The sequence below is a fragment of the Aythya ferina genome, assembly GCF_964211825.1.
Source record: "Aythya ferina genome assembly, chromosome: Z".
Lineage (NCBI taxonomy): Eukaryota > Metazoa > Chordata > Aves > Anseriformes > Anatidae > Aythya > Aythya ferina.
This window is the reverse complement of record NC_140299.1, coordinates 40,449,551-40,472,310: the sequence shown is the minus strand read 5'-3', so window position 1 is coordinate 40,472,310 and position 22,760 is coordinate 40,449,551. Positions and strand designations below refer to the sequence as shown.

Genomic DNA, 22,760 nt, shown 5'->3' with positions numbered 1-22,760 from the left:
GGACAAAAGTAAGGCTAATCAGACTACAGTTGCCAGAAGTCCTTTTCTTTTGAAGATGGGGGCAACACTTGCCTTTCTCAAATGGAGGGAGACCCTCCCCGATATGCAGGACCTTTCAAAGATGACAGAAAACAATCTTAAAAATCCTTCCATATTAAAACCTTATTTCTAGAATACAGACAATATAAATGACTTCTGTGTAGTCACTAACCACCCAAAACGAAAAAAAAAAAAAAGGAAAACTGTTGTATTTGAACCGGAATAAATCATGATTGTTCACCTTCAGAAGTCATTTACTTTATCTGTTTTGATCTTATTTATCTTATTATTGTCCTGTTTTTCTACTGTGTAAAAAAAATTAATTACAATTTTAAACATTTTCATAAATTTAGCTATACTATTCCCTCTACAAGCTCTAGAAGCTTTAGGCCAAACTGGACAGCAAGATGTCCCAAGGTACAATTTGGATTGAAATTCAACATGGATAAATGCTGAGATAAACTAATTACATTGCTCATTCATTTATGTTGAAGCACTCTAATTCTATAGAGAGACGCACAGGATAAGAATCTGAGCAGAATGGATTTGCAGATTACACGTGCAAAATAGTACCCAGCATAATGCAGTCCACTCTTCCTTACTGCATAAGCAATTTCCATTCGAGTTCTCTCAGGCGTACTGTTCTATTTGTGACATGAACCAAATTATATTTCTATTCTCAATTAGTTAGAGATATGACAGTATTTTGCACCAAGCAGACCTCCTCCAAATTCCTTCATTTCCTTTGGGAATTATTTTGGACATTTTCCCCAATGTAAAATCATTCAGTAAGCAAAAAGAAAAGAGCAGAGCTGCTCTTGGAGACAACACCCAGGAAAATTGAGCAAAAGCAACATCAGCCTGCAAAACCGATTACTCCAAGCTTCAATTGTGGCCTTGACATTATTAATTTGCAAACACCCACTGCGCTGTTACATTGCCTCACAGAACCTGCATTCAGAAGACAGGCAGGAAACATGCCATGATCACAGCTCACAGAGCAGATGTGTCCTAACCCAGGTCATGCTCCATCATAAACCAAAGTTTCTTGTCAGACTGTCAGCCGCACGGTTTACAGCCCAGGTGAAAATAGTTCACATATACAGACAGGGGCAGAGGCTTCAAATTCTGAAAGAGAGAGGCTCATCCAACTGGAGCTTTCCTGGATCTCAAATCTACTTGAAAAGCAAGAAAGCCAAACTCCTTCTACACCATTCACTGGCTACCTGTGTAAAAAGGATGCTTAGATGTGTTACAATTTCTAACCAACATGGGAGAGGACAGCTAGCATTCAATACAGAATACATACTAACATGTTTAAAACACTAGTAAAGAACCATTCATTACACTGGGTCTACACCCCTCATTTAAAACCATGAATAATAAACAGACGCCCTGTTGAGAAGAAGCCCCTTGGGTATATGTTGTAAGATTTCAGCTTAGCATCTGAACTGTGTATTGGAAATCGCTAGTTACAATTATGACAAGGTCTCTGGTATTCTCCCAAATGCATACATGGTTCTCATCTTGCCTGCTACAGATTACATATTAATTCTAATTAGTACAAAGGAAAAGATAATGGAAGAAGTCAAGTGTTATAAATTACACAAATATTCTGCTGGAGAAGCTGGCAGCCCAAGGCTTGGACAGGTACACTCTGCTGGGTTAAAAACTGGCTGGACAGCCGGACCCACAGAGTGGTGATGAAAGGAACGAAATCCAGCTGCTGACCAGCCACCAGCGGTGTTCCGCTGGGATCAGTGTTGGGGCCCATCCTCTTTAATATCTTTATTGATGATCTGGATGAGGGAATTGAGTGCACCCTCAGCAAGTTTGCAGATGACACCAAGCTGGGGGGGAGTGTCAATCTGCTGGAGGGTAGGAAGGCTCTCCAACCTGGACAGGCTGGGTCGATGGGCAGAGGCCGATGGGATGAGGTTCAACATGGCTAAGTGCCGCGTCCTGCACTTTGGTCACAACAACCCCACGCAGCGCTACAGGCCTGGGGCAGAGCTGCTGGAAAGCTGTGCAGAGGAAAAGGATCTGGGGTGCTGGTTAATGCTCATGAACCAGCAGTGTGCCCAGCTGGCCAAGAAGGCCAACAACATCCTGGCCTGTATCAGGAATAGTGCAGCCAGCAGGAGCAGGGAGGTGATCGTCCCCTTGTACTCTGCTCTGGTGAGGCTGCACTTTGAGTGCTGTGCTCAGCTTTGGGCCCCTCACTACAAGAAGGACATTGAGGCCCTGGAGCATGTCCAGAGAAGGGCCACAGAGCTGGTGAAGGGCCTGGAGCACAAGTCCCATGAGGAGCAGCTGAGGGAACTGGGGGTGTTTGGTCTGGAGAAGAGAAGGCTCAGGGGCAACCTTACTGCTCTCTACAGCTACCTGAAAGGAAGGTGTGAGGAGCTGGGGGTCAGCCTCTTCTCACAGGTAACTAGTGATGGACCTAGAGGGAATGGCCTCATGTTGTGCCAAAGGAAGTTCAGGCATTGGGACGGGTTGCCCAGGGAGGTGGTGGAGTCACCGTCCCTCGGGGTGTTTAAGGGAAGGTTGGACATGGTGCTTAGGGACATGGTTTAGTGGGTGGTATCTGTGGTAGGGGGATGGCTGCAACTTTGTTACTCAGACAACTCAAGAAAAGCTCAAATTCCTATGGGTTTCTGTTCTTTGCCAAACAGAACAATCTGTGATGAGTCCAGAGCTACACATGCAATGGTTGTCCAATACACAAATCTGCCTAGTCAAATGGCTACTGCCAAATTTACATGTAAAGAAGTTCAGCTCCTCTTTTTCTCAGTGTAGGTACTCAACTCATTTTCCTATTATCTGATCAATAATGTCAAGAAATATGAACGGATTTATTTATTTTTGAGATCTCTGCTTTTCTTCCAAACTTGGCTGAAACTTGTATAAATTTCTTTTTCTTTATAACATTGGGCTACAAAAAGAAAGGAAGGGGTGGGCATATTTAAGCACATCCCCTCCCCAGTGGATTAACTTCAGGCCTTTGACAAAAAAAGACCAACAATCAAACCGCACAGGTGGCATACCAAAAGCTCTACAATCACTAGTCATTCATACCTTGAGATGTTGTTTTACATAAAATGGTATCAATGTCCCTGTTCCTGTCATAAATGACACCTGTGGCATTTCTGATAAAAGTATTTATTGATTCCAGAGGCCTCCTAGCATCCGTGGTCACCTGGTCTGGTTTGAGTGTTTCAATGTTCTTACTATTAGCAAGGTTTTCCCAAACTCTAGCCTGACTCTGCACTGCTTCAGTGGAAGCTGGTTACTCACACCATCCCTGTCAAACCAAGCACAGACTGCCCACCTTCTCTTTAGTGCAGCTGCACTATTTCAGTAACCTGCAAGGCCCTCCTCTTCTCTGGCTGAAACAATCCCCACCTGTCTCACTTTTCATAGCCTTCCCTACCCACCTAAGTGCTCACTTCCAAACTCATTCCAATGCAGAGTGCAAACAGGACACAGCACCCACGTCCTCTCCGGGAGCCCTTCATGCCTCTGCTAGGGCTACATTCCTGTACCCTCGGTACAGCCCTTGCCTTTCAGCAGCAATACCATACTGACAATTCCTCTCACACTGTGAATACCTGCAACCCACACAGACGGTTTCTGCAGACCTACTGCTTAGCCCGCTGCTCCCGTCCATCTCACCCTTGCCCCTGCTGAAGAGCAGCACCAGCCTTTCCCTTCACCCTCTGAAAACGCGTCATGATCGTTTTCTGTCCTCCAAAACACCGGTGTTGTCTCCCAGGCTGCTGCCTCTCCACTGAAGTTTTCACACCATTAATGAAAATATTGAGTATTACTCACAAAATCCTACAAAATCCTGATATAGATTTCCAATTCAGCACTGAGTTAATGGTATGTGGTTGCTCTTATTTCACTGACTTCCTCAGAAATGCTGAGAATGTAAGAACAGCTGAGAAAAGAATACTAAATTAAACATAAACAGCAAAACAAAACATCTCCATAGCAGATGCCTCTGCTTTTAGAACAAGGAGACTGTGAGAAACAAAGTAGTGTTTCTGCAATAGGAGGTGTTTTTGCAGTGGAAAATTCCACTAACCTTGTGGATTCAGAAGTGATTGTGCAGGCATGACAGCAGCACAGCAGTGAGGAGTATGTTAAGCAGGTAAGAGGAGGGTCCCACTGCCCCAAAATACAAAAAACAGAACAAGCAGTGTGAAATCAGTAAAAACGAAAATCATGGGCCCTCTAGTCAAGAGAGAAGAAGGGAAAAAAAAAAAAGGAAAAGAAGAAATTAAAGGTTGGTCAAATAAAATTGTACATACATGGTATAGTAATAATTGCCTAGTAGTTTGTAAACCTGTAGTACTCAGCCAATGAAGAAAGCATCAAGTAATAGGGAATATAAGGTTACGATAGGATGCCTGCCATTGCAATTGTGAATAAAATAGCTTCAAGAAGATCCTGTCTGAGAAAATTATTGAGATATTTCTCACAGAGACCTTTGTACCTCACACTTACCAGAGAAATATTATAAATAAATAAATAAATAAATGGCCAAAATAATCAATCACTAAAGGAATCACAGTCCTTGAAAAATTCCTCTCCAGGAAGCAGAATGAAAAATGCAGAAGACAATAGATTAATAAAAATGTATTGCCAAACCTTTACAATTCTTAAAAAAAAAAAAAAGAGGAAAAAAGGAGAACTTACTAGAATTAGACTCTTTTCCACTTCTTTAACCTGCTTTTCAAAGTAAATCTCTTGCTTCAGCATTGACAAAGAACACATGCATCTCCTTAAGCTACTTAACCTTCTTTCAAAGTTCACAACCTCTGAAACCACCACATCATACCAATGTAAGGCCCATGTAGTTTTACATAGTGCTAAATGTGACAGAATACGGTGCATTCAATGTTTTAAAACTCCTACAGACTGAATCAGTCTTTCACTGTAACAACACACAGAGCTACCATTATTTCAGTACACCAATACTTGAAAGAAAAACACTAATTTATAACAAGAGGTAGCAGACTAAAAAAAAAAAAACCTTCTTCTGCCACTAATCAAGTTTCCACCAATGAAACAAAGTGAGAAAACAGAGACAAAATGCCACAGTGCAGGTCCAGCCAGTAAACCTTACCATAACGTATTTATCTGGTGCTGTGCTCCAGCAGTAAAACCCCCAGCTACTCACAGAGTACTAGTACGTGATACCACCAAGGGGAATTCTGGACTGCTAAGCAGTAATGAAGTACAACCTCCTCCACACATGACCTTGAACAGCATCCTTTGAGGATGCTGAAAAAAAAGCAGCAGATCATTCTTCAAATCAAACATGAAATTCAGCATGACTACACAGTAATGTTAAACAGAAGAATCAACTTAGCTAACAAGGTCTTTTTTTTCCCTGAAAATGACCCACATGAAATATACAAAGGAAAAATACTGAGAAATTCAGTAGAAGAGTAAACCACAAGCTAGAAAATTTTAAAAAAAATAAATAAAAATAAAATCCCCTGAAATCCAGAGAAGCTGTGTTTTTAAACCAAAGGTTAGCACCAAACTCCTAACACACACACACACACACAAAAATAATAAAAAAATAATCCTCAGCAGCAACCGAATGCCTTCCGATATGGCAGAATTTACAGCAGTCAATGTTTGTAGAAGCAATCCTTTCTCTTCATTTTATTGTAACACTGATATTTGACATTGTTGGATTGAAGAAAATAAACAAATTCTAGCCTTCTTGCTATGTAAGGTGGTCACATATACCAAAAGCATGTGGAAGGAGAGATGGAAAGGGAGATTAATAAAAGCACAAGTTGAAGGCTGGACATAATCCACTCATTTGTAAATAAACACTTTATATTGTTTACACATACCTGAAAACAACTGAAAATCTAAAGCAGAAGAAAGTTACGATGTCAATTTCCAAGCTAAATATTTCAAAATTAGAATTGGTACCTCTTAGAAAAGCTGTGAAAAGGCAATACTTAGTTTCCTTTCGTAGTCTACCTGAATTATCAGCTGAAAATAGCACTATATTTTAGGGAAAGGATAATTGTGGAGAAATTGTGCTGGTGTATAAGGTAGATAAAAATGCTGGCTAGAGATGCACCAGTTATCATCATCCTGTGACAATAAAAAATGTCCACCACATTTTCATTTGTCAATTCAGATAATATCCAAGAAATCCAGACAAAATAAAGAAATAAATATTAAAAATAAATAAATCTAAATGGCATCTCTGTCCTAATAAGTCATGCTGATACATTCCTTTTGATGCTTTCAATTCTCTTTTGTGGCACTGAAAAGATAATACATGAGATCAGCCAAGTGTCTAGCAAACCTATTTATAACTGAGAAACAGATGAGTTTTGCTTTCTATAACCCACTGTTTTTCATTGTGTAGCAACTGGTTGATGCACAACTACTACTGATAGCAGGGATTCAAAATTATTTCAAACTTCTGATGAAAAATGTCCAAAGAAAATACTTCAAAAAACACACAGAAGCGATTACTATGAAGTTCTGCATCTCTTCTAAAGTAATCAAAAACACTATCCTGAAGAGCTCATCCATCTGCAAGAAATTGTTTGGGGCAAACAAAAGTGTTATCAGCTGCACGATCTCTTCATGAAGAGATCACTGCAATTGCAAAATGGTTAGTGCTGAAACTAAGAGAAGCCAAACTTAAGGCTTCTAATAACCTCCCTGAGTAATCAATTATTCAATTAATCCTAAATCAAGCTTCTGTATGAAAGAAAAAGCAAACAATGGAAAAGAAGTAGTCATGGTTTGGCATACAGTCCATTCAGAATTGCAAATGAAATGTTATTTTTTTAAAAGCATAACAATTTAAATCTACTTTTAGATACATGAATCCCAATTCTACACTTCATACAAAATTAACTCTTTAAGAATCCATATTGCACCAAAATTAACACAAGGGTTCACCAAAAACACGATCAAGAATGAGCTCATCATTATAAAACAAAATGCAGATGAATGCTATGGATCTACATGTAAGCAGTTCTGTGGAGAGGCCGTCACATTCATGAAGTATACCTGATGTTTTCACAAAACTCGATTCCTTTGGAACAGAAATACATAGGCATAAATAAAGCTTCATTTTCAATTACTATTTAGCAAAAAAATAAAACAAAGAACCAAACAAGTTTGTAAGATTTACAACGTATGCATAATACTGCAATGAAAAAAAAAAGCTACAATGAAATGGCCTGGAAGGTACTATTTTATTAGGCTGGTACATAAACATGTTGAAGTGATTAAACACTTCTTATTTCTCATCCATAACTTTTTAACCATTGACCAATTTTAAATTAATAAGGGCAAGAGTCTCAAGGACGGTACATTTTCTTTAAGCTTCATGGGCAATCCCAAATCATCTTCCCACTTGGGGAAACTCAAGCGCAAGTTTGGTAGCTGCTAGCAGGCCAACCTATGGGCATGATCTGGTCAACAATGCTGCACGTGTTCAGATTTACCTTATCCTCATCCTATCCTGTTTATTAACCAATTTTCTGCTTTTTTTGGGAGACATGTAGATAGGATATGGGGAGTGGGATAAGAAAGAAATAGAGCAGTTTAAGAAAGGCAGACTTCTGAAATCTTTCAAAAATCAGGTTCCATGTGACCCAGTCCTTGTATAATTTCTCAAGTTTTTTGTCTTCTCAGAAGCGCTCTGGAGATACACGACAGCTACATATTACAAAACAACTCCTCAAATCCTGTGCGAAAAGACATACAGAAGCTGTATTCATGAGCCATGTAAGGATTCTGCATGGGACACGTCCAAGACACAGAAAGGTCATTCAATCCCTGAGAAGTAATTGTGCTCATTCTCTAGGAAAGATACGTGTATTCCATTTGCCTACTGCAATTTTACTGATTACAGTTTTAGTACAAGGGATTCTACAGAAGGGTCCAAACAAACCAGAAGTTTAGCTCTTTCCCTGTGTACAGAATCAACCTACTCAGCAATCACTTCTTTGATGAACTATGGTCCTGCTTGGCATTACTCCAGGACTGATTTCTTCTCAGTTTTGCAACACTCTTATTGAACTTTTCTGGTTTCTGGCATTATAACCATACGAAGATGAACTGTGACAGAGAGCAAAATATCAAGTGTTGGAGAAATTTCACAAGCACTTCTCAAATACAGAAATGCAGATCTGAAAGTGACAATTCCTTGAACATGCAGTTTCCCATCCCAGTATTTAGAATATTTTGTAACCTATCCATACACTCATAAATATGATCTGATCAGGCAACAGTTTTTTTTTTTTTTTTAAATTTCCCCAAGTTTCATAAACTTCTATGTTAGAGGAGAACAATTTCTAGTTGTTCTCAAGAAAAAATTCCTTATTAATATAAAAATCACCTTAAACCAGCTATGCAGAATCCAAACTAACTAGTTTGTGGGGTTTGTGTTTGTGTTTTTTTTTTCTATGTTGTGTTTATGTTTATAATATTACCCAATTCACTTCTTAACCAAAAACAAACAAACAAAAAATGATAGCAAATTCTTCCAGCAAGAATAGAATCAAAGCTACCCACATTATGAAAAGACAGACAGAAGAATGATAAAGTCACTTTGCTATCTGAAGCCTGAATTAAGTTAAAAATTAAATATTAAATAATTAAATTAAAAAGCCTAATAAATAAGCATATTACCTAAGAAACAGCCTATCTAGCATGTTTTTCTCTTACAGATTCCTTTGGGTGGATGTTTTTTTTTGCCAGTTACAAGCAAGTGTACAAAATCTTAAGAAGCTATCTTTCCTTTTGAGCTCACCTGCTTCTGAAACTTGTTTTCAACGTCTTACACTGTACCTTCAAAAAAATGAAAAATTAGAATACACAATTAGCCATAAATCATTGATGGCTACAGGTTGCATCTTGTTCTTAGCTACATCAATGCAAACATTGGGTTGAAAATGCCACTGATCAACTGAGCCATTCTGAATTTAAAAGAGAAAGTGTGAAAAGAGTATAATAAATCGCTTCCAATAAGAACTAAGAGTTACTTAAACAGATTTGTTTGAGAACAGTACCAAAAAGGAAATGTGGAAACTTGCTTCCAATATAGCTTCCAAACAGCATATGGGCATATCCTTCAGAGATGTCCACAAAGCCACAATGACATCTCAGTTTAGTTCCCAAGTAAGCCTTTCAACAGTAACAAACACATGGATTAAATACTAAGGATAGACCTCCAGTTGGTTCTAAATATATGTAACTCCACAAAATTAAATATAGCTTTGCATCACTGACAGGTTTGTAGCAGAGCTACAAAGATGTAAATCAGCTGTCTCTAGATGTTTTTTCCTCATTAAAATTATGGCTTTTTCTACATTCTTGGTGCAAATGAAAATCTCTGTTAGGGGCTTAGCTAGTTACCCTAGAAACAGACCGTGAGCTCTGCTAAATTGAAGGATCTTTCGGACCCTTTCTGCTTCCCATTCATGTGCTGTTCCAGATTCCCAAGGATTTGTAATCCTGGGATACCCAGCAAGAAAATCCCACTTAGGGAAGCTAAATTCATAAAGAATGCCACTGATCGTACTCTTCACTTGCACTAATTTCCACCTCAGAGGTTTTGGATGTCACTGCCCAAATGCATGGCCTCAGCTGCTGTTCAGGGCTTCCACAATGCCACCCCCTGCTCTGCAATGCCATTCACTGCTCTGGAAGTGCTTATGGGCTGGTCTCCATGGGGCATTTCTGGGAGCTATTCTAGACCAAGCAATTAGTGGAAGTGTAAACAGAAGCATGCGACATGATAAATACTATCAAAATTAAGTAAATACTGCTTTAAACAAAAAAGGTAATCTCTTCCACGTAGAGAGGATTATCAAGTCATTACTTCTACTCTTACGCCCCCAGCATCAAAGCAGCAATGTCACCTTAATCTTTTTGGTTGCTCCACATATATATATATTAAAAAAAAAAAAAAAAAAAAAAAAGTAGAAGAGCATTTGGAAATATTTTTCATTACCTTTTTCCAGATACTGATAGCGCCTTGCACACAGTACACAGAGAAGCCAAATCTTTGCACAAGCTTCAGTGAAATTAGCCAAATGTCACATGACTGATTTTTTTTTTTTTTTTTTTTTTAAGAACAAGCCCCAGGCAGTAATCACTTCTTTACATGTTTTGAATTTATTGAGAAACAAAAGCTAACATTAATCTTAAACCTTACTAGGTTCCTCAGAGTCACAAATCCTGCACCTGAGTTGTGTGTCCATTTGCTTGAGACTGCAAATGCATTTCCCTTCACTGTCTCAGTGATTTCTGGTTTGGATTATACAGACAGCAATAAACAACACTGGCAAATTTATTACCGAACAAAAAAATGCTGACAGTTCCCTGGCTGATTTTCCAATCACAATTAAAATTCATACAGAAGAATGGCTATTGCTGTACTGTGTTATGCATATACAGCTTAGTGGACGTGGACTTGAACACTTCTAAGATGTTGTCACTGAACTTCAGGCCGTAAAAATGTAGTGTGTCCTCAGTCTCCTCAAACTGCTAACACCAGTCAGGAGGAACACAGCAGTCAGGATGCACAACAGACAGGTTTCTCTCTGTTTCAGTGAGCAGGCTTCCACAAAACAAGCTATCACTGACACAGCCATGTGGGTCACCTCACCAGAGCGAGCAATCAACACGTGGCACATGGGGAGGGAAACCACGCTACCTTCTACACCCCACTTCACTGCTGCTCCAGTCCTGCAGGTCTGCATAAGTCTGGCGAATTAATGGACTTCACACAGCCTTGACAAGCAGCAGAAAGATCTCAAACAGATAAAATATAACAGTATATGCTGCATCTCACTGATGGACACTACTTTCTGGGAGACTGCAGAGCTGTTCATATTCAAAGCTCAGGCTCTTCTTTGGTAAAATGGAAAAAAAAAAAGGTTGAGGGAGGAAAGGGAGGAGAAACAGTATTTAAAATCTGTTAAATTATTAAATACTTGCAAGGAAAAAATAAACTGTTCCATTTTTAGTACATCCAGGAAATTAGTCAATTCAATGAGATGATGTATAATAATTTTCTCAATTCTGAGTATCACTGAAGCCACAACACCAGTCCTACAGGCGCAGTCACACCATTTGCAGGCATGATCATTCAGCAGAGTCAGGCTTGATGCCTCATTATGGTCTTTTGATCCTGTGCAAGCACAGGTTGTGATTGATTGCTCAAGAGGCTCCACTGCCCACTTCACACGCTGAAGGTATTATGGTGATGGGTAAAATGTGTAAGTGGGGTACATTAGACAGAATACCATGAAATTCAGGATCATTAAAGAGAATTCAGTAGTCTACAGAAGTAATGATAATCACTCTTCAATTAATAAAGAGCATTTGGCACAATGAAGGATTTTAAAAGCATAGAGAATATGACTCAGTGATACGAGACAATGAGAATCCTCGGAGCTAGAATGGCATCCTTTGAACCACCTACAGGGGCACAGAGAGAGAGGACCAAAGCAGCTGAAATAGCTAAAGACACTTTGCAATCATAAAAATTACTCTGCCTTTTCAGAATAAAAAGAAAAAAGTTACATACAAACGCACATCACATTATTGTCATAGCCAGCTGTGGCAACAAAAGAAACTCAGCTAGGAACGATGTTTTCCCCGAAGGGAGATGGTTACATCACAGACCCACGGGGCCTGTAAAGCATCTTTTGTTGATCTACATTAACTTCTGAATCCTATAAATCATTTCCAGTCAGAATACCTAGCAGTGTTTCCATTAATCCTGCATTACCATTACAATTTCTTGTCATGTTTACTATGATACAACAACCTTCAACTTCCTTGTTTTACCACTTCAAAAAAACTTAACTAACCCCCCTCCCACCCTGTATATTATTAGTACAGTGAGGGTACTTGTACAGTGTTCCCATTTTTTCCCTTAATCCCTTTTTACCCAGCCCATATTGCTCTGTGCCATTCACTGTGCTTCTATCTGATCCTGACAATTTAGGTCGACTTTTCTACAGATTTCACTGTCCCTGTATGTTTTCAAAGGGGAAAGGCAAGTCGCACAAATTGTGGTCGTGTTCAGAGTCACATCAAAGTCACATCATTGGTACAGGGCGCACTATTTAGACACATTCCTCTGACCTGCAAAGGTCAATAAATAAATAAATAAATAAATAAATACAAAGCATGACCATATGCAATTCTGCTATGACCACCCGCTAGACAAGTGATGCCAACTTATCGAAATATACTAATGTATATTCCTAACCTTTTTCACAATATTCCTAACCTTTTTCACAATCAAACTTTAAATATCAAGCTAATGCAGCTGGCGACAGAAAAAGACAAGGAATGCTGTTTCAACAGCTTAGCTAAAATGGAAAATAATTTACTCCATCACCACATGGCTGTGCTCATGTAAAAAACAGTATCAGAAAATTACATTTGATGAGAAACAAACAATACAAATTTAAGGGGAGGGGAGGGGAGGATCTGTTTACATCGTTTTCAAGGATGAAGTCATCCCTGATCATGAAATGCAAAGTCGGGTCAAAATCCCTCAGAAAGAGATTATTCAAATTAAGGACCACTCCCTACCATATTTTCGAGGTCCACGTACCACGGAGGATTGATTTCTCCAAAGGCGTACACCTTCCCTGGCTCCCTGAGAGGCTGTTTCACAGTCTGGTAGACCCCAGAGTTAAGCTGCTTTTTCCAACGCCTGGTTTTTTCTTCCTGTTTCTCATCCCATCGCTCTCAGTTAAGCCCTCATTATCATGCACAGTTTTGTTTCCTGCTGCTTCTGTCAGGGGGCTGCAGGCTTTTCACCAAGATCCTTCCCCTTAATTAACAAAAGGGAAATAAGATTTCAGTCTGCTCAAAGTACTAAGAATAATCCCTACCCCTGGAACATCCTTGTGGTGTTTGTTTCAAGACAGGCAACCCATACCATAAGAAGCACACAACTGAGGCTGAGATCAGAAGTTTATAGGTTCTTTTATAGCCAAAAACCTTAATGGTTCATCTCTGCCAGTCACCGAGCATCTCTGTCAGCGTGGCAGGGCAGCAGCAAACACCATCTTACTCCTGCCACACGCAAGCACGAACAGACATCATCCCAATACATTAAACATTATTAAAAAAAAATCCAAATACAAAAGTGCGGAAAGCTGGGCTCAGAGAACGGGAAGACTCTCCCCTGTTGTGGAGCACCGAAGCCAGCAGAAGAGCAGCCAGGCGCTGCCAAGTCGTTACCGTGAGGAGCCAAAGATCTACTCAGGCACCAGGCCGCTGGCTCCGAACTGAGGGCTGTGGCACAGCTCCGGGCACAACGAGGGAGCGCCTGCCAACTTCTAAGCTCTCAGGTCTTCCCATCAGCCCAGTCCGTGGTTCTCCTGCAGTTTCCAAGAGATAAAGTTATATGTTTTATGAAGCAGATGTTTCTAGATGAAATGCAGACCCGGAGACAGGAGCCCACTCGATTCTTCCCATGTGTCCTCCACAGCCACTCCCTCTGAGGTAAAACCCGCTATCCCATCACCTCTTGCTTGGGGAATGTGCCACACACACAGGGCACTTGTGAACAGGGCTCCATTTAGGAGAAGATTTAGCCTCCTCAGGACAAAAAGGAACAAGTGGACATAACAACGACGTAACTTAAAAGCCAGAGTCTGATGGGAGGGACGAGAAAAAAAAAAAAAAGAAGAGGATTAAAAATCCTCACCACATACAACCCAAACACATTTAAAATACACGGTACCCACAGCAAAACAACAACAGATACACATTTAATTCTACATCTGGCGTATGTGAGATTACCTTCCAGACTTTGTCACAAGCGTGCGACACGTGGAGATGAACCAGAAGGATGACAATGCTATTAGCTCTTGCCAGGAGAAATTCAATTTTCACATACTTCACTTTGGAAAAGGAAAAAAAAAGTAACTACCACAGCAGAAGGTTTCCTCTCAGGTATCTGGGGCTGAGACTGAAAGAATGACGATCATAAAGATAATTCTAGAAACGCAAACAGAAGCGCTGCTACCACCCTGAGTCCCCAGATGCAAAAACTTGCAACAATACCACTGACATCTCATAAAAAGCAGGCTGAAATCAGTGTTTTTTTCACTCCATTTTTGCTCCTGGCACTCAAATGCTTCCTCACAAGTGACAGTGTCAAAAACTTCATCAGTTCTCCGGGTCCGTGCCTGGTAAGATATGAAAACCTACAAGAACAGATCTGGGAGTAATTAAAAGAGAATTCAGAAACCACTGCCTGTGGGGAAAGCAATACCTTCAGCTGCTCTTCAGCAACAGAAGAGGATGACAAAACTTCACAGGTTTTAGTCTCTCCTCAGCAAAAATGGGTTCCAGATTTCCATCCTCAACCATTAATGTGCAATCCATCCTTTTTCCCTTTAGACGGGGCTTCAGATGGCAGACTTACTCTTTTTACAATAAAATCATGGTGGAGATCTTTAGGGGAATTTTCCCTCTCAGTAAAAGAAAGTTCATACTTCATAAATTTTGTTCTTAAAGGGCTGAGGTCATGGGATCTTAGGCTGACTTCAAAGGATTCAGTTAATAAACGAGCAAAAGAATGAACAGGCTTCAGAAATAATGTAAGTCTGAATATATAAAATTCACGTAAAATAGCAGGTCCCTTTTATACTGTATGCCAAGTCCTCATTATGTATTTAGCACTGGCAAACGTCACAGCAAATATGAGATAACTCAACTCACTGACATGCTGTGTCATCAAAACACACCAGATGGATGTTGCACTTACACAAAGTCACTTCCCTTCCTCGTTCCTCCCCTCCAAATAGGATGTAATTTTTAAAGAGCAATGACAGGTGCCAACATTGAAAATCCTGTGCCGATAATTACTTACTTACCTGAGCATAATCACTACTCCAATTACTTCAGTCAAAACAAATGGTAAAATCTGGTGTTGGTCCCGAAACCAGTTACAAAGCTGTACTGCTGCAGTATTTGCAAGGCTTTGGAAAGGCTTAGTTTTACCCCAGCGAAGACAGAATCACACACAACTGAAAGTTTCAGAGAAGTTTGATTTTTTCTAAATAATTTCTTCCCTGCCACCAACCTAACACACACTTCCCTCGGACTGACTGAACAGGTGGCTACTGGTACTTCTCTGCACTTTCAGCATCCCAATTTCTCCTCCTACAGAAAAAATAAAATTAACTAGACTCCTCCCTTCCCCATGTTCTTTCCCTTATCCTCATGCTGCTCTACTTTCCACCTCACCTTTAAAATACTGCCTCAAGACAGACCACACTGTCTGACCCCGCTTCCAAGACACAACATGTGTCTCCCTATTTGGGGACACCAGCAAGTGGCCTCCCCACTGGCTTCTAGTGAAACTGCAGCCATAAATCTCTGTTTTATATTCATCCTCTTCTCTACAAGCAGAGTCGCCGTCCTAAAACCCATTAGTGTTTCAAACAAGTCTTTCATGCTGTTCAAACTACATACGAATAATGACAATTACAGTGTACTACTTCATACTGACTTGGAAATCCGATGACATATTTACACATGTCTTCTCTTTCTGCCATTGTCCCTCACAGATGCCTGGTAAAGACCAATGATATCCACACAAAGGCTTTGCAGGCTTTGTTGGATCCTTACTCAGAACCATTAAAACTGTGAGTTTTATCTGGATCATCAGATATGCCCACTGCTCAGCACCCTATCACAGCTAAAAACCCAACACAGAAAAGCTGTGGCTTGTCTGCTCTTACACCTCAATAACAGTGCTAGGTATTGCAGAAGGCCATAGCGCAGCAGGACTTGTGTTAAGCATCTGAGAGAGGTAAAGACTTCAACAAGTGGGATAAATAAAGTGACAGCTTACATGCATCTAGTTGGAAGAGGCCAATCTTTCAGGGGTGTCTGTCTGATTTTTTAAATACTCTAACCCTTAATAACAGTGACAGAGTATTATTTTAAAAAGAGTAATTTTTTTTTCGGTGTATTGCCAATATCTCTTTGCTGTTCATATGACTAGTAAACCTTCAGACTGACTTTGAAGGTATCTTAACAAAAAATATCTTCATCTTCCTTGTAACACACACAAAAAAAATATGAATTATCCAGTTACATTACATTATCCTTGTAATTTAGCCCCCTGATTTCAGGTGTAAGACACCTTCAAAATAAAACAAAACAAAAAACCACCAAGCCACAAAACCAGTACAAATCCTTAAGTGTTTTGAATGTCTAGTGGCCCCCAAATAACTTTTTCTACAATGTCATGGCTCTTGGGCAGGAAGCTGAAAAAAAGTCTTCCTTTTTCAAGCATTTTCTTCTTACTAAAAAAAGGAAGTCTTACTTTAATAGTGTTTGTGCTATTCCGTAACCTGGAGGGTACCTACTGAATGCTTATAAACCTGCACCATGGAGACTGTGGAGACTGATGTTTAAAAAATGCCAATTAAGAGACAAATATGCAGATCGCTGACGATCAAAATTGAGTTTGACCTGCTTTGGTTTCAACCTAGTTACATGCCGGAAAAAAATATCTATATACATGTATATAATCTTTGTGCCTTTACCTCAGAAGTCATTATGTTCATAGTTAGAGATGCTGAAGAAAAACTATGTTCAACAGAACACAAATCTGCATACAAAAAATGCCAGATCCCAAAACTGCCTGTGTTCCACACAGAAATACACTCTCCACTGGAATTTTAATTTCTGAGAACTCACCAAAAGGTAACATTTTTGAAGTAAAGAACCTATTACTTATTTGAAAATTTACTATACTAACTACATAAAAGCTATGGTTTTGCTTTTAGTATATAGTTTTCATTCAACTGTAATTCCACGTTGCCATTCAGTTCAAAATTCTTGTACGGACTACCAGGGGATAATTCATCCTACCGGTGGCTACGCTGATCTCATCTAAGAAACATTTTGGAATTTGCTGGTAAAGGACAACTAACGACTAGATCCCTGAGGGCTTCATAACCAATGCACCAGAGGACACGAGGTGATGTTCCATGCTACTGGGGTAAACCACAGAGTAACCTCACACATTTCTGAGACTTTTTGATCTAATGTAAGCAGTGATACATGCAGCCAATATACATCACAATATTTTTTTAATTATCCTGCTTTGTAGCTTACTTATTTAGACTTCCATGAGACATAAATTTTATATTCAAGATACTGAGATAGGTCAATGGCTGCGAACCATTGACCAGAAATAATGAGATCAGCATCTAACTAGAAATAATAGTTCTTTTTAATAGAGTAGTTGGAAGTGTATCCAGAACAAGTTTTGATGAATTGTACACCAAACTGTTAAATGTGTGTAACTGCTGAAACACAGATGTGTTTTCTGTAGCCTTAATTACATCTAAATTTACGTTCAGAACCAGCTTGGCCTAACTTGAAATTCAGTCATTCAGTCTTTACAGTTTTCTTAAATGAAGAAATAAAAAGACATCCGAGCGTGCGTTAAGCTCATTAACAGAGTGTACCCTCCCGGTGAGTAAAGACAGAAGAGTGGACTCACGTGTCAACTTCACCTACAAGTGAAACTGCTGATGCCAAAACCATCACGGCCCAACGGGTGCCGCACTCGAAACGCAGCGGGAGAAAACTGCATGGCTCCTGCAAGACTTTGAAACAGGGCTGAATCGATCAGACTAGTTGTCATCAGCAAGAAGGCTGAACGCTAGGAAGTCCAGGTGTTAAAATTCAGGCAGAAACATGAGTGCTAAGGGCAGAGCAGCCCCCTCCAGCGATGCCCAGGTCACTGCTAGGAGCGCAGCAGCTCCGTTACCTCTCCCGCTGCCCTCGCCGTGGGAGCGCGTTCCTGCAGGAAGAAGCTTTCAAGGACTTTGGGATTTGCTCATTGTTATGTTGTTATGAAATAAAATTAAGCATGCCAAAATCTGAATGATGTCATGGCAATCCAGTAAGTGGATTACATTAATCATTTATCAGCAAGGCCAGATAATTCTTGAGTGAGAGCAGAACCTGAGCTCACCCCTATTTATCACTCCCAGACAAAAGGCACTACAGCTGAGGATATCAAAAATACAAATAAAGCACATGGAAAGGGTATTTAAAATGACCACTGAAATGTACCGAAGTTACAGAGCTCCAGACTGGCTTCACATAACATCTTTTATTTAACACAGAACATCTGCATTTCTGTCAGGTCACCACAAAATTATTAGGGGAGATTTTCTTCATCAGCTAAAAGGTAACCACACAACATGCAATCAGGAGGAAAGCTGCTTAGTAAACCTTTAGTTTTTTAAAAACGGCGATCAAATTGTGAAACTGCTGCAACGTAATCTGACACAAAAACAATTTCTGTATTTCTGGGGGTTCCTTTTCTCTCTTTTTATTGTCTTAAAAATCCAATTAAAAAAAAAAAAAGGCAGACAACTGCCAGGTCACTGGTTAAGATGATACAGCTGCGTTTCAGGCTGGACGGAGTGACCACGGTACGAGGGACCTGCCCGGCAGAGCCCGTGGGAAGGTGACCATTGTTCCCAGCACCGCGAGCTGCCAGACCACCACGGGGCAGAGGGAGGCCAGCCTCCACCAGCCCTGCCTCCTGCTGCCTGGGCTGCGAGCAGAACCGTGCGCACAGCATCACTTTTTGGAGACCCTCGAGAAGCGGTACCTCGGTTTCGTAATTTGGGAGGCGAGGGAGCCAAGCCGGGTATATGCATCGCATGCACAACTTCTGCCTCAGTCACCCAGTTTGAGCAGGGTGTAGATCAGATGGCGCTCGGGGATCCTTTCCAACTTAAATTATTCCTGGGATCATAAAAGAGCTGGTGTGAGAAAGCTGTTAAGAGAAAATAAAAACCCCACAGCTCCCCACGCACGTCCCGCAGAACGGGCCAACTTGCCCCTCCAGGAGCGGAGGCAGCACATGCCCTCCCAAAACTCTGGATTTAAAGCCTGTTACCTAAAACCTTGTTTTTATATCAGCCTAGTGAAGACCTAGAACAAGAACTTCTAACCTCCGCTTCCTCCTGTACCAGTGTCCGGATGTTTTTTTAGATATTACTGTCAGTTTATTCTTGGAAAATACATTTCTAATTTATATTTATTTGGTCTAAGAGTTATATTTAAGACTACAGAAGCACCCAAACACGATCAAAATCCCACCAGAATATGCATTATACGAATGCACAGTAACAGTAAAACTATCGTCAAGAATAGCAGCTCTCATATCAGAATGAATTAAACAAAAAATGGTAAATAAAACCTAAGCATGTTAGAAAGCAAAATCATGTTCATGCTTTCAATTTTCCATTATGTCCTGATTTTTTTTTCTTCTGCCTCATTTAAAAACAGTTTTTATTATCCAGTCCCTAAATTCCTGCTCACCACAATATCCACTGCTCTGTGAGCAAAATGTTTTTTGTTGGAACAAAAGTTCTGAATGACCACCAAAAGCGGAACGATCAAAAACCTTCTCTCCTACGTGCAAAAATTAAAATAACTGCAAAGAAATAAAATGATTTATCCAGATCAATTCAGGGTACTCAAACTTCATCTCCTAGGTATCAACCCAGCACCGCTATCACATATACATAAAAGTGGTTCTTCCCCTTGCATACATCACTAGCATGGAAAAAAATAAAGTAACAGCGAGTGAATTGGTAAAAAGCAGGGTAATTGCTCAGTCGATCTTGGTATCAGATGGCCAAGTCCATGGCTCTGCTGCCCTGATGTTTTCCTGATCTGTGCTCACCTTTTACAATTGAAAGTTTAAATACCAAAATCAGTACAGATGCTCTTGATGCTTAAAAATCATGGACACAGAGGTTCAGAAAAGTTTAGTAAGTCAGTAAAAGAAACTACCATTAAAGGGATTCCGCCAAACATTCCAGGGACGTGCTCTAATCTGTCACATTTGCCAACAGATTTCTGATGATGTCCCTCACTCCTAACTCTCAAATACTCTTTATGTGTATGATAAGGTGGTCTTCTTAAACTTACAGAGCTTAATTTTTATTGAATTCCTCATAAAAAATACATATATAACTGCTGGCTTTTGAGCAAGATTTCATAGACATGTGCCCTTCCCCCCTACTGTCATATATTCTTGGACTATCTGTTTCATCTAAAAAGAATTTAGAACATCCCTTTTCTTTTTTTAATGATTCTGAACTCATTTTCTAAATTTCTCAGATCATCTTGTCCTTTTGCTGGATGACAGGAAAAACAGAAGCTCCTACTACGGCGTACCTCACCTAGACTTTTTATTGCTTTACATACTTGTAATCCATTTCTTTCACTAGTTTCTTTTATGATGTACAAAACCCCACTGCTTATCAACAAGCGATTCTTTATACAGTCCTGTTAGACAGAAAATTATTCCAGTAATGTCTGAAATTAGCCTGAACAAAGCATAGGAAGTAGCCTGTAGCATAGAGTACATAGGACATGACTATGTAGACATAGTCCTGTGAAGACAAAATGGACTAGATGGACATAACAGAGCTGCACACCACTTTCCCAATGGCATCTCCCTACTGTCTCCTTGGAAATTTGACTCCTATTTCCTCCGATGTCCTGATATCGCCCTGATGCCAGGATGGACCCTCTCCAACAGGAAGGGTCTGGTCTCACCCTACAGCACTGCGGTGCCCTGAACTAAGTCCTCTGCCACCTACAGCTGCTCCTCATTTTACTTCCTATATGTATAGGAAGCGTTGTTCAGAATTAGGACAGGTACCACTTTACACTTGCAGATGTGAAAGCAGCAAAAAAAATAAATGTTTCCATATGCCCCTTCAGTAAAACAAGAAACATACAGATTTTTTTTTTTTTTTTTAGAAAAACACAGTGTCATGCATTGGAAACAGAAAAACACTATCACAGTGCTCTGAGCAGCTGGCTTATCAAACCAGTCAATACAATGAAGCAAAACCAATCAATCTGTTTTTCAGAAACCTTTAACCCTATGCAATATGTATTACACATAATCTATTAGAAATAATGACCAGAGGGCCGCCTGCTAGAACTCTCATTAAGTAGGAATCTTCATCTTCTGTAAAATGAGAAAAACATATCTAAAAATGCATTACCAGAACATCGATGATTGACTTAAACCGCCAGTAATAGGATATTGTTCAAAGTTAAGCCTCAATTAATCAAGCTGCATAGCCTATGGACAATGTGAATTAAACTATCTGAACTGCCTCTATTTCTTTTTCATTTTTAGTGGAAAAGGTCTGATTCTTCTAATTCATAACCTAGCGTAAACCCAGAACTGCTACAATCAACAGCCATCAAATTGTGTGCTGAGGGAAAAAATTATGAACCTAATCTTGAAGTGTCTAGGCAAACAGACGCACATTGAATGTTTGAGCTCTTAGTTTGATTTTCCTTTATTTTGTTTACTTGATGACTCCAAAGTTTATTGGTATTTTTTTTTAAGCGATCATTAGCTTTGGATACTAACCCTGAACTTACTTTGAAGATGCAGTAAAACCCCCAAACCAACCTAGGGTGTACCTGCCCGGGTAGGTTTACTACTCCTTTTTCCTGATTTTGTTTGCCATAAACACTACTGCACACTGAGACACCCTCAAGCCAAACAACTAAAACACAGCAAGTGACTATCCTTATTGACCTATGAAAAACACAAAGAAAGAAGCTGAAGAAGAGCTTCCTTCCATTTCTTCACACCTACTTGTCTTTCATGCAGCTGCAGATTCATAGGCATTGTTTATAAAAAGTGAAAGTTACCTGTGTTTTAGTGATGGACATAATTCTCACACTGCAGGCTTTTTAAGCTTAAGAATGCAAACATCGTATACGGCTGTAGCTTAAAATGATATTGGAGAAGTCAGAATCCAGTTCCTTGCTCAGTTAAAGTCCATCTGCATCTGATTGCTTGCTTCTGATCGGTGTTGTTTATCAGAGAAATCAAACATTAGCCTCAAAATTAGCAGTCCCTGATCCGAAAGCACTACGGATCCTCGATAACTGCATACAGCAAAGAGAATATTCAGGCTTATTTCCAAAAACCCACACCCACTCTCCCTGCCCCACATGCACAAAGGTACATCGGACGATACCAAGATCTCCACCCTGGCATCCGTCACACCACCACATCCAGCATCGCAGAGCACCTTCGGAAGCATTACTTCCTATTGTGTGAACGCATGCAGACAGCCTTTAACACATTAAAAAAAAAAAAAAAAAAAAAAAAAGGGAATGCATTTTTAGCGTTGCCCAGATGTACAGAACCGCTAGCTTACCACGAAGGGATGCTTGAGAGTATGGGTATTCATATAATGATGTGTATATTGTGAAGCCAAGTAATTGTGAACATTACTTCATCTGAAGGAGCCAGGCAGAGTTACACTGTGTAGATCTGGTGGCTCTCCCCCGACACACCGAAGCACCTGCAGGCACCAACCCACCTCCCCAGCACCCTCGCATCTCGCAACCCCAGGGCCCGGCTGCGAGCATCCGAGAGGCCGGCCTGCCGGGAGGGAGGCAGCCCCGCAGCACCATTTGCGTTGCAAGCCAGGCTCTCCCTCGCTGTTTCAGCAGAGACTCACAATTTCCCAGCACAAATCTGCGCAGAGGCACGGCCACCAGCTCCTCTCCCCCCAGCGCTGCTCTCCTTCCCCTCCCCGCCGCCCAAGCAAGAAGCACAGACGCACCTCGATTTATTCTTT

The 22,760-nt window shown here is 40.3% G+C and overlaps 1 protein-coding gene across 5 annotated transcripts in view; it reads right to left on the bottom strand.

Moving 5' to 3' along the window:
• Window positions 1-22,760, bottom strand: part of APBA1 (amyloid beta precursor protein binding family A member 1) — an 87,607-nt gene that overhangs the window by 63,825 nt on the left and 1,022 nt on the right. The window contains exons 1-2 of one of the 5 annotated variants that reach the window (XM_084505134.1): window positions 21,820-21,964; window positions 18,734-18,870 (exon numbers count right to left, since the gene is read on the bottom strand). The exons of the other annotated variants lie outside the window; for them this stretch is intronic. The gene's annotated coding sequence lies outside the window, so the exon portion shown is untranslated. Of the gene's footprint in view, window positions 1-18,733; window positions 18,871-21,819; window positions 21,965-22,760 lie in introns of those variants that run through there. 5 annotated transcript variants of the gene reach the window in all.